This window comes from Schistocerca americana, chromosome 4 (genome assembly GCF_021461395.2).
Source record: "Schistocerca americana isolate TAMUIC-IGC-003095 chromosome 4, iqSchAmer2.1, whole genome shotgun sequence".
NCBI classification, from domain to species: domain Eukaryota; kingdom Metazoa; phylum Arthropoda; class Insecta; order Orthoptera; family Acrididae; genus Schistocerca; species Schistocerca americana.
In genome coordinates, this window is record NC_060122.1 from 751542468 (window position 1) to 751556928 (window position 14461).

General features: G+C 41.8%; 1 protein-coding gene and 1 non-coding gene across 2 annotated transcripts in view; one reads left to right on the forward strand and one right to left on the reverse strand.

The window, feature by feature from the left end:
- The window catches only part of LOC124613777 (nephrin-like), a 1004503-nt gene that overhangs the window by 235500 nt on the left and 754542 nt on the right, over positions 1-14461 (forward strand). The window lies entirely within an intron of this gene.
- On the reverse strand, positions 1426-1500 carry Trnas-cga. The gene has a single exon. It is a non-coding gene; the product is annotated as a tRNA-Ser (tRNA).

A 14461-nucleotide genomic window follows, 5' to 3' on the forward strand; every position in this document is an offset into this window, starting at 1 on the left:
TCTGGCGTTCCCCAAGGTAGTGTTATAGGTCCTTCGCTGTTCCTCATTTATATAAACGATTTGAGAGACAATCTGAGTAGCTGTCTTCGGTTGTTTGCAGATGACGCTGTCGTTTATCGACTAATAAAGTCATCAGAAGATCGAAACAAATCGGAAAATGATTTAGAAAAGATATCTGAATGGTGTGGAAAGTGGCGGTTGACCCTAAATAACGAAAAGTGTGAGGTCATCCACATGAGTGCTAAAAGGAACTCGTTAAACTTCGGTTACACGATAAATCAGTCCAATCAAGAAGCCGTAAATTCAACTAGATCTCTAGGTGATACAATTGCGAAAAACTTAAATTGGAAGGAACTCATAAAAATGTTGTGGGGAAGGCTAACCCAAGACTGCGTTTTATTGGCAGAACACTTAGAAAATGTAACAAACCTACTAAGGAGATTGCCTACACTACGCTTGTCCGTCCTCTTTAAGAATATTGCTGCGCGGTGTGGGATCATTACCAGTAGGACTGACGGAGTTCATCGAAGAAGTTCAAAGAAAGGCCTCACGTTTTGTATTATAGCGAAATATGGAGGAGAGTGTCACAGAAATGATACAGGATTTGGGCTGGAAATAATTAAAACAAAGGCGTTTTTCGTTGCGTCGGAATCTTCTTAGGAAATTCGAATCACCAATTTTCTCCTCCGAATGCTAATATATTTTGTGGACACCGACTTACATAGGAAGGAACGATCGCCACGATAAAATAAGGGAAATCATAGCTCGTACGGAAAGATACAGGTGTTCATTCTTTCCGCGCTCTATACGAGATTGGAATAATAGAGAATTGTGAAGGTGATTCGATGAACCCTCTGCCAGGGTCTTAAATGTGATTTGCAGGATATCCATGTAGATGTAGATGTAGATGTACACCACGGTCATTTTTGACTGTAAAATGACGTATTAAAAATCAACAACCCAAACTATCATATAACTACCACAGCAATGGCATGATAATAGAATTCTATGTATATTGCTTCTACAGTTAGCACTTGATAATGGCTACAGAGCCTTAAAGTCAAAGGCGATCATGACTTATTTTAAAACAATTCTTTCTATAATTCATTTAGCGTGGCACATGTGCGACGAATACTTAGGTAAATAAGCTACTCTTCGACATCAATGCAATCCACACAGAAATTGAATTCGCTCTTTAGACAGAAGTAGATAAGAAATTCAATTTTCCAGGCATCACCATACGTGAAATCAACAACCAACATATTTTTCGGATATATGGGACACTTACTAGAGCAATTACTCACTGATACACTAACACTAAGCTCTAGAAACATTTTACACGGACTTAACAGAACCTCCAGAATGAGATTTTCACTCTGCAGCGGAGTGTGCGCTGATATGAAACTTCCTGGCAGATTAAAACTGTGTGCCCGGCCGAGACTCGAACTCGGGACCTTTGCCTTTCGCGGGCAAGTGCTCTACCAACTGAGCTACCGAAACACGACTCACGCCCGGTACTCACAGCTTTACTTCTGCCAGTACCTCGTCTCCTACCTTCCAAACTTTACAGGTAGAAGACGAGGTACTGGCAGAAGTAAAGCTGTGAGTACCGGGCGTGAGTCGCGCTTCGGTAGCTCAGTTGGTAGAGCACTTGCGCGCGAAAGGCAAAGGTCCCGAGTTCGAGTCTCGGTCGGGCACACAGTTTTATTCTGCCAGGAAGTTTCTTAACAGAACCTTGTGAGAAGGGAAAATAAACCTTTTATATACAGCCAATCACACAAAAGAGCCAGGAAGAACTATATACGGAACAGAAGATAACAATAATACTTTGTGTGGAAGATTGCACGATACACACTAACATAACGTCACAGAAATATCAAAAGGGCGTGAAACGACGGCATAAACATACTTCAAATAACGCACTGCAAAGTGCACTAACACTTCAAGAATAATAAACCGTTTGGAGATACACTTGACTTAGGTGCTACCTGTTACTTAATACTGAGTTCATGCCAGCTTGTTTACATAGGGAGCAGTATTAAATTCGGTGTTCTGAACATCTCAGAACCCTAAAAATTGATACTACACATTCCATTGATATCTACAAAATCCTTTTTTAAATATCTGCTTCCGCCTGAAGAGTGAACTGAACTTTAGATTGGACTGTATTAGTGTCGGTGTGGATGTTATACCCACGAATGTTGGAATACTTGGCGTTTTGTCGATGGTGATGAAATAATTAAATTGATTTATGCGAGATCCCAAACCAAAAACAACCTTCCGACAGGCCAGGAGTAACAAAAAATTTGTATTGTTAATTTGTAATGAAAATGCAGCAAAATACACTTCATTCAAACTTCTGTTTTAAATCTTTCAAAAATTTATCATATCCTTCATGAAAATACAACCAATAACAAGCACACATCAAAAACATTCAAATATCTCTCATGTTCTTGCGCGTTCTATTTTCACCTATAATTTATTCGTTTGGTAGAGTGATGCAAATATTAAATGGGTATAAACTTAAATTCACCCGCTTTGTATGCAACTGATTCAGGTTAGCGACTGTGATACAAATTTATTAAATAATGGTTACTTCACTCACATTTTACTAATGTTTAGCACTAATAAGTGACTGAAAGAGTAAAATTCATTTCTTAAAATTGAATATTTTTTGCCTTGGACTGATCTTCCTAAATCGGCAAATATTAACACCGATTGTGAAGGAAGTTTATTTGTTTACAAATGGGTGTCTGAAAAAACTAAAATAAGATGCATACACCGTTTTCTAATTAATGCTGTGTTTATTTTTGTGTCAGTTATCACGGGAAAGGAGAAGTTGACTGTTTTTCACTACTATAATTAGACAGATCTCCATTTACATAATTTTGTTAGTAATTAGCATTTATTCGGACAATGGTAATATTTAATATTCAAAAGTTAAATTTAGAACCATTTTAGTCTCTTACATAATCAGAAGTAAAACGGAACCATGAAACAAAACACATCAAACCAGACTGCAGTCCAGTGACAAAGCTGCCCACGAAAGTCTTATTCCGTTTCACTCTGCGAGACTTAGTGAATCAAACAAAGGTATCTCCTTAAATAGAATCTAGTGTTCGAACATTCTCTATCATATTGGTGTGCAGAACTTACAAGACCAAACCAACGTTCCCACCTTGTGTCACTGCCAGGAATATAAATCGATAAACTAGTGCCATACACAAAAAAGCAAGTGCGGTAACTGAAAGCAATATGCACTGAGGGAAATATAAACGAAAATTTCATTCAACGACATTAATTACAGTGAAATCAGTGCGATGCATGATGTCCCCTAAACATTAAAAAAGGCAGGGCATGGACTTTGAGAGGTGCATGGCCATTACAGACGTCTGTCCATGCCTTGCAAAGTGCTCCCCTGCGGGCTGTATGATCGTTAAGGTGTTCTTGTGGTACATTGCTCCACTTCTCCACCGGCGCCGTTGACAGCTATGGGACGTTTGTTGGTGCCTGTAGATGTGCTGCAGTACTTCTTCCCAACGCATCCCGCACGTGCACGACGGGTTTTAAGTTGGGAAAATGGCTGGCCAACGCATTCGCCAAATACGTTCTCGATCCAAGAGCTTCTCTACCTGCGCTGTTCAATAACTTCGCGGACTCTCATACTTTAAAATTAAGTCAGGACCGAATTCACACCTGAAAAGACTTACACGGGTAATTGGTGTATTGTCACAGTAGCTTTGACGGGTTGCAAGACACCTGTTCAAAGATTAGAAGATTAGTACGCCCATGCAACATTACGTTTCTCCACACCGTAACACCTGAACCACCAAAACGATCACTTTGGACATCGCTCGACATGCCTTCACATGGCGAGGGCAGGGAACAAATAACACACCCGGGAACATTGTCTACGATGATCAGCATGGAGAGGCACAATGTTGCAAGATCGTACTGACAGCCAGAACTTGTGTCACGGTACGCTCACCATTCAGCATTATTGTGAAACTGTACTGCTTCGCCAAATGAGATTTTTCACGGACTCATTCGACTCTAATTTTATTTTTATGGATGACAATGTTCGACTGCATCCACGTTGTAGGTGAAGGACCTCTTTGAACAAGAAGACAATCGGCGAATGAACGGGCCTGCCTGTTCGCCCGGCTTAAATCGCATCAAGCAAGTGTGTGGAATGGGTTGGAGAGATGTAATGCTGCACGTCCTCATGCACCAATGACCATCTGGCAGTTTTCGACTCGCTGGTGTAGGAATGGAACGTCTCACCAGAAAAGTCTTTACTAACTTGTGGCCAGCATGGGAACACATTGCAGAACATGCCGTCTGTGGTGAATACACATGCTGCTGAGAACCATGTCCCGCCTTTGTAATGTCCCGGGATCACTATAAATCGCATGGACTTCAATGTAATTTTTGTCATTGAATAAAAGTATTATTTGTGTTCATGTCTTTGCGTATTTCTCTCAGTTGCCCAAAGTACTACACTGTAACAGTTTTTTCTAGTATGGCCCAAGTTTCATCAAGATATGTTACTTGGCAGGACAAGTCATATGAAAGTTAAGTTCGCTGTATACTTTTGCACACTAGTATATGGGTCATTCCCAAAAATCTGGAGTATTTCGTAAATTTTTATTTATTTATTTTTTTTTATTTCGGAAATAATTAAGTTACATGTACTTTATGTTAGCACAATAGCACAATCAAGTAAATCAGTATTCCAATAGCGGTTCCAAAAAATAAATAATATTTTTTTGAAAAAACTAAAATAAATCATCCAACATATTAACATAAGTGAGCTCGGTAGTAATGGAGGTGAGAACTGCCTAAAAATCTGAATAGTGGGTAAGTTACGAGGTCATTGATGGTCACTGAAACATAAAACTGATCCTTATTCATTGTTTGTACTATTACAATACTGATAGACCAACATACAAATGGTATGTTGTTGTTGTAGTCTTCAGTCCTGAGACTGGTTTGATGCAGCTCTCCATGCTACTCTATCCTGTGCAAGCTTCTTCATCTCCCAGTACCTTCTGCAACCTACATCCTTCTGAATCTGCTTAGTGTAAAATGGTAGATCAGGCTGAAACATTGAAACTTTTCAAATCATCAACGCAGTACTGTCCACGGTTATTGACGTTGGGCGGATTTAAAATTGTCGCGATTTCACGCCTTTCTAAGTGGGAGATATTCTCTTTTTCAGGGAATACGAAGGAACTGCTAGTGACTTTTTCAAAAAGCTTATTAAATATTCATCACTGTATTTCTTTTTAACCAGTCCCACATAATAGCGAATGGTTTTCTTTTTTCCAACAATCATTGTGATGAGAAACTCATCCTCGTTTATTTTCCGACGCTTCTCTGGCACTTCATGTTCGAAATCACTATGAACTTCAAAGTAATGCAGTTTTTGGCCACTTTGAGGAGGATCTCATGAGTTGTTAAAGAAAAAGCGTCACAAATTTATTGATACAGTGCACAACTTAAGTAACAAGTGAGGGTTTCTTATTTCCAGTTAGTTTTAACGGCTATATTTAAACTAGTTTTCCAACAGCAGACATAGGGTGAAGTATTCTCATAATGGTCAAAAACATAAAGCTGCTCTATGAGAAAAGAATACATTTTCTCATTTCTCTACCTGAATGACTGCATCTCAATCCATCTCTTCCTCCCAGTCTCCCCCTGCATGCCTAACAATCCCTCTCTCTCTCTCTCTCTCTCTCTCTCTCTCTCTCTCTCTCTCTCCCTCTCTCTCTCCGTCACACACACACACACACACACACACACACACACAGAGAGGGGGGGGGGGGGGGGGGGGGAGAGAGAGAGAGAGAGAGAAAGAACATGATGAACAACTTAGTAGCGGCGGTGACACAGCCGATAAGTGTGGAGCCTTACGTTTTCTGAATTATTCGTTTTATGAATAAAAACTGGAATAACAAGCATCAGTCAAGTGGAAGAAGGTGTAGAAAACACTGGGCGTAATTACATATCACGAAACACATAACGCATGGACAGTTTTTTTAAAGACGTAGCTACAGGATATCCATAACTGCTGTTCACGGTAGAAGAACAAAAGAACAAACATTTTACAGCAGAGAAAGATACGATTTTTTCATTATTTTTTGGCTCACATGCTATCGGACCAGGCAATAATAATTGACATTAATGAAAATAGGACACACTGCAGATGACACTTAAGTTTCAAATATATTGCTGAACAATGGTAAAGCAAAGAAAAGAAAGACATCGTGTTTTGCAAAAAGCAAAGTTTTTAAAAACCAGTTTGTAGAATCGTCACATGTGTAACACTATACACGGTGTTTGCTTTCCTTATAGTAATGCAAACGTTGGAGACAAAGTGAGAACTGTACCATCATACGCTGGAAATGATGTCTACTGGTTTCGGAATTCATGTAGAAGCTAGATAATACTTTCTGAAGGCGTAGCTCATAATCAACTGCAACTACCGAAAGAAACGTAGAAAGAAAAATTCGAGAGTCTGTAAAGTTAATTTATGTGTATGTCTTCCCTGAGACAGCAAGATAAAATAAAGAGGAAGTGGAATAATACTTTAGGACTAACACTTAAATGAATGCCTCTAATATTAATATTATGACACTCCAGTTGATGACATCAGGCCGAGAAGACCTTAATACGATGGATATTCAATAATTAAGGAAACACGTTCTCCCTTCTCTTCCCCACCACCCTTACCTCCCATACCCAGTTCAAACCAACGGTATCCGTGAAGGAAGCTATGCATCATTCTTTTGGGCATTCAGGGTGTGGTGCACACTTATTGTTTCGTCTGTAAAAAGACAGTGGATGCTGCCAGTTATTGTACCACACTAGAACGTTGCAGAAGATGATTTTGAGGAAACGACTGGAATTGGTTTCTAAGGATGTCGTGTTACTCCAACAATGAGCGATCACATATGGCTTCAGTTACATGTAATCTGTTTGGAGCTTCCAGCGGATTAATTGGAAAATCTTTCGCAGGAACCGGATGTCGCATGAAGCGACTTCATTTCTTCGGGCAGTTAAAGAAACAACTGTACAGTCGCCATTTCAGAACGTATGACGTCAGTTCAGGAGGTTGTTGTTAAAGGAGTCCTGGAACGGGATCTTGATTTATTTTATGCTCATTTGACGAATCGGATTAAAGAAGAAACAAATGATAAGATAACCACTCTGACGAAATGGGCAATGAGTATTTCCCAGTGCCTTTGTAATTTGATGTAGGTACTCATTTCCTGAATATAACTTTTCTTTCAAAGAACTTCTTACCTTATTATTTGAAATAGCCTCATTTATAATTTATAAGAGCAACAGATTACAGGGTGAGGAAAGTACCTGTGGAGGATCGAAGACACATTAAACATGTATATGTCCTTTTATATGAATCAGTCAAAACCAAAGTCTTATCTTTCATTTGGCAAATTGTATGTCAACGGAGATTTCAGTACTGAAACATGCTGATATTTGATGGTCTACATCAGGGTTTTGAGTGAGAGTAAACTATAAAACCTTTCAAAGGAGAAAGTATTGATGAGTGCCAGTATTGATGAGTAGTGTTAATGAGAGCGGTGCTAGATTTAACTGTAAAACTGAGCACCACGTTGTAGACGAAGTAAAGAAATTCTACTGCCGTTGAAAAAAAAGGTACATTGGGCGAATCAGGGATGAGGTTACAAATTGCCCTGTATAAGCAAAGAGTGCATTTCTCCTGAGACGTAACGTAAGTTTAAGTATAGGCCTTATTTTGAGGCAAAATTTACGAGAATGTACACCTGGAGCATTGCATTGTATGGAAGTGAATCATGGAATTTAGGAGACTCGCCAAAGAGGAGAACCGAAAGAGGTGTGTTATTACCGAAGGATACTGAGATTTGACTGAGTGGAGGTGATGAGGTTTCCTTCAGATCGACGACGAATAAAATACGCGGTTCACTCATATTAATGTGTTCGACGTCAACATGCAATAGTCACCCACAGGCAGCAGGTGGCGGCACCAGCAAGGGAAAGTAAGTAAAGCGTATCGTGGACATTGCAGACTTTGTTGTAATGATCTGACGTCCAAAAGGGGATGATCATTGGTTTTCACATCAGTGGTAGAAGCATTTCCGAAATGGTTAAGTTTGTAAACTGATGCGAGCCGCCGTGGCTAACGTATACCGTTCATGGCCAAATGGCGCTATCCAAAACCGGCGCCATGCAACTGGGGTGCACCACGGGCCATAGATGACAAGGGTGGCCGACGGCTGCGGGGATGGGTATGGATCAATAGACGTGCAATTGTTGAGCAACTAACCGCCCAGATGAACCAAGGGCTACCAACAGTATCTCAACAAATATCCAACGAACGTTGCTGCGTATGGGCCACCGCTGCATGCGTCTGGTTCATGCGCCCATGCTGGCTGCTCACCATTGGCGACGAAGGCCCGAATTTGCACGACAGTCTCGCAACTGCACGTCCACTGGATGGCGACAGGTAGCTTTTTCAGATGAATCGCGTTGTATGCTCCATGGAACAGACAGCCGCTGCGTCGTCGGAATCGCCCAGGCCGGAGGAGGGAGCCTTATGGTACAGGGAATGTTTTCGTGGTAGTCCCTAGCTCATCTCGTCATTCTGGAAAGAACAAAGGATCAACGCAAGTCTTCATCTATCGTTGAGGACCATTTCGGTTCCTACATGCAGTTTGCTTTTCCTCGACACGATGGTATTTACCAGGAGGACAATGCAAAGTGTCACACAGCTTGCTGTGTACGTGCGTGGTTCGAAGAGGGCCAGGATGTGCATTCCAGGATTCCATGCCAACCAAACTCCCTGGATTTAAGGCAAGTCGAAAATCTGTGAGACCACCGCCATCGGGCTGTTCGCGCCGAAGCTCCTCCACCAAACAAACCTGGCGCAGCTGGACACGGCATGGTGCCACATCCTTGTTGGTGCCTTTCAGGAACTCACTGTTCTCTTATTGTACATTTCGCAGTGGTCCTCATTACAAATGGAGGTTTTTCAGGCTTTTGACAGGTGGCCGCATCTATGTAACTCCACAGTTATATTGGAAACACTAAACGAGGCGACAGGTTGAGAGGAAATGTGGTAGGAGATATAAGAAACACCTTTCATGACAGCAGAGCCAGTCATAGAGGACATAGCCGGGAAGGGTAAGCAGAGATTAGAATATGTACATGAAATAATATAGCAGGTTGGGTTAACTGCTACTCTGAGGTCGAAGAGGCTCACCCACGGGAGGACGTTATGGTGGGAAATACCAAACCCAGACAGGAGACATCGACACTTTTCTCCTCTGAAAGAAAAGAATTAAAAGAACGATATCATTGAGAGAAAGTGACGACATAAAAGAAAGCTATTGTTAGATCTTACTAGAATAAGAAGGCACTGAGCCATTTTCATTTCAACAGTATGTTATGAATCTACACTACTGTCCATCAAAAGTGCTGCACCAAGATGAAATGCAAATGATATACGGGTATACATTGGACAAATATATTATACTAGAACTGACATGTGATTACATTTTCACGCAATTTGGGTGCATAGATCCTGAGAAATCATTACCCAGAACAACCACCTCTGGCCGTTTTAATGGCCTTGATACGCCTGGGCATTGAGTCAAACAGAGCTTGGATGGCGTGAACAGGCACAGCTGCTCATGCAGCTTCAACATGATACCATAGTTCATCAAGAGTAGTGACTGGCGTATTGTGACGAGCCAGTTGCTCGGCCACCATTGAACAGACGTTTTCAATTGGTGAGAGATCTGGAGAATGTGCTGGCCTGGGCAGCAATGGAACATTTTCTGTATCCAGAAAGGCCCGTACAGGACCTGTGACTTGGGGTCGTGCATTACCCTGCTTAAATGTAGGGTTTCACAGGGATAGAATGAAGGGTAGAACCACGGGTCCTAACACATCTGAAATGTAACGTCCACTGTTCACAGTGCCGTCAATGCGAACAAGAGGTGATCGAGACGTGAACCAATGGCACCCCATACCATCACGCCGGGTGATACGCCAATATGGCGATGACGATTACACGCTTCCAATGTGCGTTCACCGCGATGTCCCCAAACACGGATGCGACCATCATGATGCTGTAAACAGAACCTGGATTCATCCGAAAAAGTTAAGTTTTGTCATTCGTGCACCCAGGTTCGTCGTTGAGTACGGCATTACAGGTGCTCCTGTCTGTGATCTACATCTCTACATCTACATCCATACTCCGCAAGCCACCTGACGGTATGTGGCGGAGGGTACCTTGAGTACCTCTTTCGGTTCTCCCTTCTGATCCAGTCTCGTATTGTTCGTGGAAAGAAGGATTGTCGGTATGCTTCTGTGTGAGCTGTAATCTCTCTGATTTTATCCTCATGGTCTCTCCGCGATATATACGTAGGAGGGAGCAATGTACTGCTTGACTCTTCGGTGAAGGTACGTTCTCGAAACTTCAACAAAAGCCCGCACCGAGCTACTGAGCGTCTCTCATGCGGAGTCTTCCACTGGAGTTTATCTATCATCTTTGTAACGCTTTCGTGATTACTAAATGATCCTGTAACGAAGCGCGCTGCTCTCCGTTGGATCTTCTCTAACTCTTCTATCAACCCTATCTGGTACGGATCACACACTGCTGAGCAGTATTCAAGCAGTGGGCGAACAAGCGTACTGTAACCTACTTCCTTTGTTTACGGATTGCATTTCCTTAGGATTCTTCCAATGAATCTCAGTTTGGCATCTGCTTTACCAACGATGAACTTTATATGATCATTCCATTTCAAATCACTCCTAATGCGTACTCCCAGATAATTTATGGAAGTAACTGCTTCCAGTTGCTGACCTGCTATATTGTAGCTAAATGATAAGGGATCTACCTTTCTATGTATTCGCAGCACAATACACTTCTCTACATTGAGACTCAATTGCCATTCCCTGCACATTGCATCAATTCGCTGCAGATCCTCCTGCATTTCAGTACAATTTTCCAATGTTACAACCTCTCGATATACCACAGCATCATCCACAAAAAGCCTCAGTGAACTTCCGATGTCATGCACAGGGTCATTTAAGTATATTGTGAATAGCAACGGTCCTACGGCACTCCCCTGCGGCACACCTGAAATCACTCTTACTTCGGAAGACTTCTCTCCATTGAGAATGACATTCTGCGTTCTGTTATCTAGGAACTCTTCAATACAATAACACAATTGGTCTGATAATCCATATTCTCTTACTTTGTTCATTAAACGACTGTGGGGAACTGTATCGAACGCCTTGCGGAAGTCAAGAAACAGGGCATCTACCTGTGAACCCGAGTCTATGGCCCTCTGAGTCTCGTGGACGAATAGCGCGAGCTGGGTTTCAGACGATCGTCTTTTTCGAAACCCATGCTGTTTCCTACAGAGTAGATTTCTAGTCTCCAGAAAAGTCATTATATTCGAACATAATACGTGTTCCAAAATTCTACAACTGATCGACGTCAGAGATATAGGTCTATAGTTCTGCATATCTGTTCGACGTCCCTTCTTGAAAACGGGGATGACCTGTGCCCTTTTCCAATCCCTTGGAACGCTACGCTCTTCTAGAGACCTACGGTACGCCGCTGCAAGAAGGGGGGCAAGTTCCTTCGCGTACTCTGTGTAAAATCGAACTGGTATCCCATCAGGTCCAGCGGCCATTCCTCCTTTGAGCGATTTTAATTGTTTCTCTAACCCTCTGTCGTCTATTTCGATATCTACCATTTTGTCATATGTGCGACAATCTAGAGAAGGAACTTCAGTGCAGTCATCTCTGTGAAACAGCTTTGGAAAAAGACATTTAGTATTTCGGCCTTTAGTCTGTCATCCTCTGTTTCAGTACCATTTTGGTCACAGAGTGTCTGGACATTTTGTTTTGATACACCTACTGCTTTGACATAAGACCAAAATTTCTTAGGATTTTCTGCCAAGTCAGTACATACAACTTTACTTTCGAACTCATTGAACGCCTCTCGCATAGCCCTCCTAACACTACATTTCGCTTGGCGTAATTTTCGTTCGTCTGCAAGGCTTTGGCTATGTTTATGTTTGCTGTGAAGTTGCCTTTGCTTCCGCAGCAGTTTTCTAACTGGGTTGTTGTACCACGGTGGCTCTTTTCCATCTCTTACGATCTTGCTTGGAACATACTCATGTAACGCATATTGTAAGTCGGTTTTGAACTTTGTCCACTGATCCTCAACACTATCTGTACTTGATACAAAACTTTTGTGTTGAGCCGTCAGGTACTCCGTAATCTGCTTTTCGTCATTTTTGCTAAACAGAAAAATCTTCCTACCTTTTTTAATATTTCTATTTACGGCTGAAATCATCGATGCAGTAACCGCTTTATGATCGCTGATTCCCTTTTCTGCGTTAACTGTTTCAAATAGTTCGGGTCTGTTTGTCACCAGAAGGTCTAATATGTTGTCGTCACAAGTCGGGGATGCAGCGTCAATAACTGCAGCCATGGTCTCCGAGCTGATAGTGCATGCTGCTGGAAACGTCGTCGAACTGTTCGTGCAGATGGTTGTTGTCTTGCAAACGTGCCCATCTGTTGACGCAGGGATCGAGAGGTGGCTGCACGATCCGTTACAGCCATGCGGATAAGATGCCTGTCATCTCGACTGCTAGTGATACGAGGCGGTTGGGATCGAGCACGGCTTTTCGTATTACCCTCCTGAGCCCACCGATTCCATATTCTGGTAACAATCAGTGGATCTCGACCAACGCGAGCAGTAATGTCGCGATACGATAAACCGCAATCGCGATAGGCTACAATCCGACCTTTATCAAAGTCGGAAACGTGATGGTACGCATTTCTCCTCCTTACACGAGGCATCACAACAACGTTCACCAGGCAATAGCTGTCAACTGCTGTTTGTGTGTGAGAAATCGGTTGGAAACTTTCCTCATATCAGAACGTTGTAGGTGTCGCCACCGGCGCCAACCTTATGTGAATGCTCTGCATAGCTAATGATATATATATCACAGCATCTTCTTCCTGTCGCTTAAATTTCGCGTCTGTAGCACGTCATCTTCGTGTAGTAGCAATTTTAATGGGCAGTAGTGTACTAGTACACGACAAATCTTACGTTACATACATCCTACTGAATAGTAGTTGCTTGCCTTTATTTTCCCTGTGGGTTCAGATTATATTACTTTTTAAGTGTTCTGCGCTTATCTTCATATCAGCTTGAAGGTGATATAGTTCCAAATGGTAAGTAGTTCTTTTGCGTTACCGTCATTTTCGATCACGTTCCTCGGTAGCTGCGCGTCAGAACTTTTATTTTTACGTTCCCTATCTGTGACGGTATCTGGCTTTTACATTATGCTCGTCGCGTGACTTCTCTGGCGATTTCAGTGCGATTATTGTGCGAGTCAACTTCGCGTAATTTAAGTCTCTAATAGCGAAATGCCATTACAGTGAAACTTATCTACATCTGCCACGTACTTTGTGGAAGGAAGCGGCGTTATGAATGGTATTCCTCTTTCTTTTTTTAAATTTTTATTCAGCTATTGATGACATCGCTAATTTCCTCTACGTATTAAGTCTATGTTTTTTCCTCCTACATAGTTCCTTACTTGAACAGGAAGGGGTTGGAATTCTTATTTCACTTCATCAATCAAATTTTTCAGCATAAGCCCTTTTTACAATAAAACATATTGAATGCCACGAATCATCTGTGTGGCTGCCGCTCTTAATGAACTTAGCTTTTAGAGAGCAGAATCGTGTATTACAGAAACAGCACTTCTCCTCATCTGGACACTGTATGAATTATTCACATTTTCGTGGTTACAATGTCAACAGTTTGACGTAGAAATAACACATCTACCATACATCTCTGACCTGTAGACAGGACGTAAAATTTCCTTTTAGTTCAGAAACATCTCTATTCCTGGAGAAGTACTGTTTGCGCTCTAAATGCTTGCGTGAGAAGTGTTTCGTCTGTTGGGTACATGGGGAGCCACCAGAAACCCTTTGAATATTTGACTGTAGATGGCGTCTGATAATGAGGAAACTGTTTCTTTCGAAGTGACAACAACGTAAAAAGAAAGTTAAAATATCACATACAAACGAGAAAATGTGACGAAAGCAAGAGCAAAGGTTTCGGAATACAACTATGCTTCTACGATCGTCATACAGAAGACAATTAGAGATGGGTGCAAGTGAGTATGCTGATTTTTTTCTACCAATTGTGATTCTGGAAAACGTTTACTTTTGAAAATAATGCTTCATCGTGGCGTTAACTGTTCCACTATTGGTTCTTTACAGGTGCGAAAGGGAATGTTATGGAGTTGTGTCGGAGGGTATCGTAGAGAGGTATTCACAAACTTTTATAGCAAAGAAACGAAGGACGAACAAGATCCGCATTTGCAAGCGCTCTTTGCTGTGGTACAAGTTAAGAGGA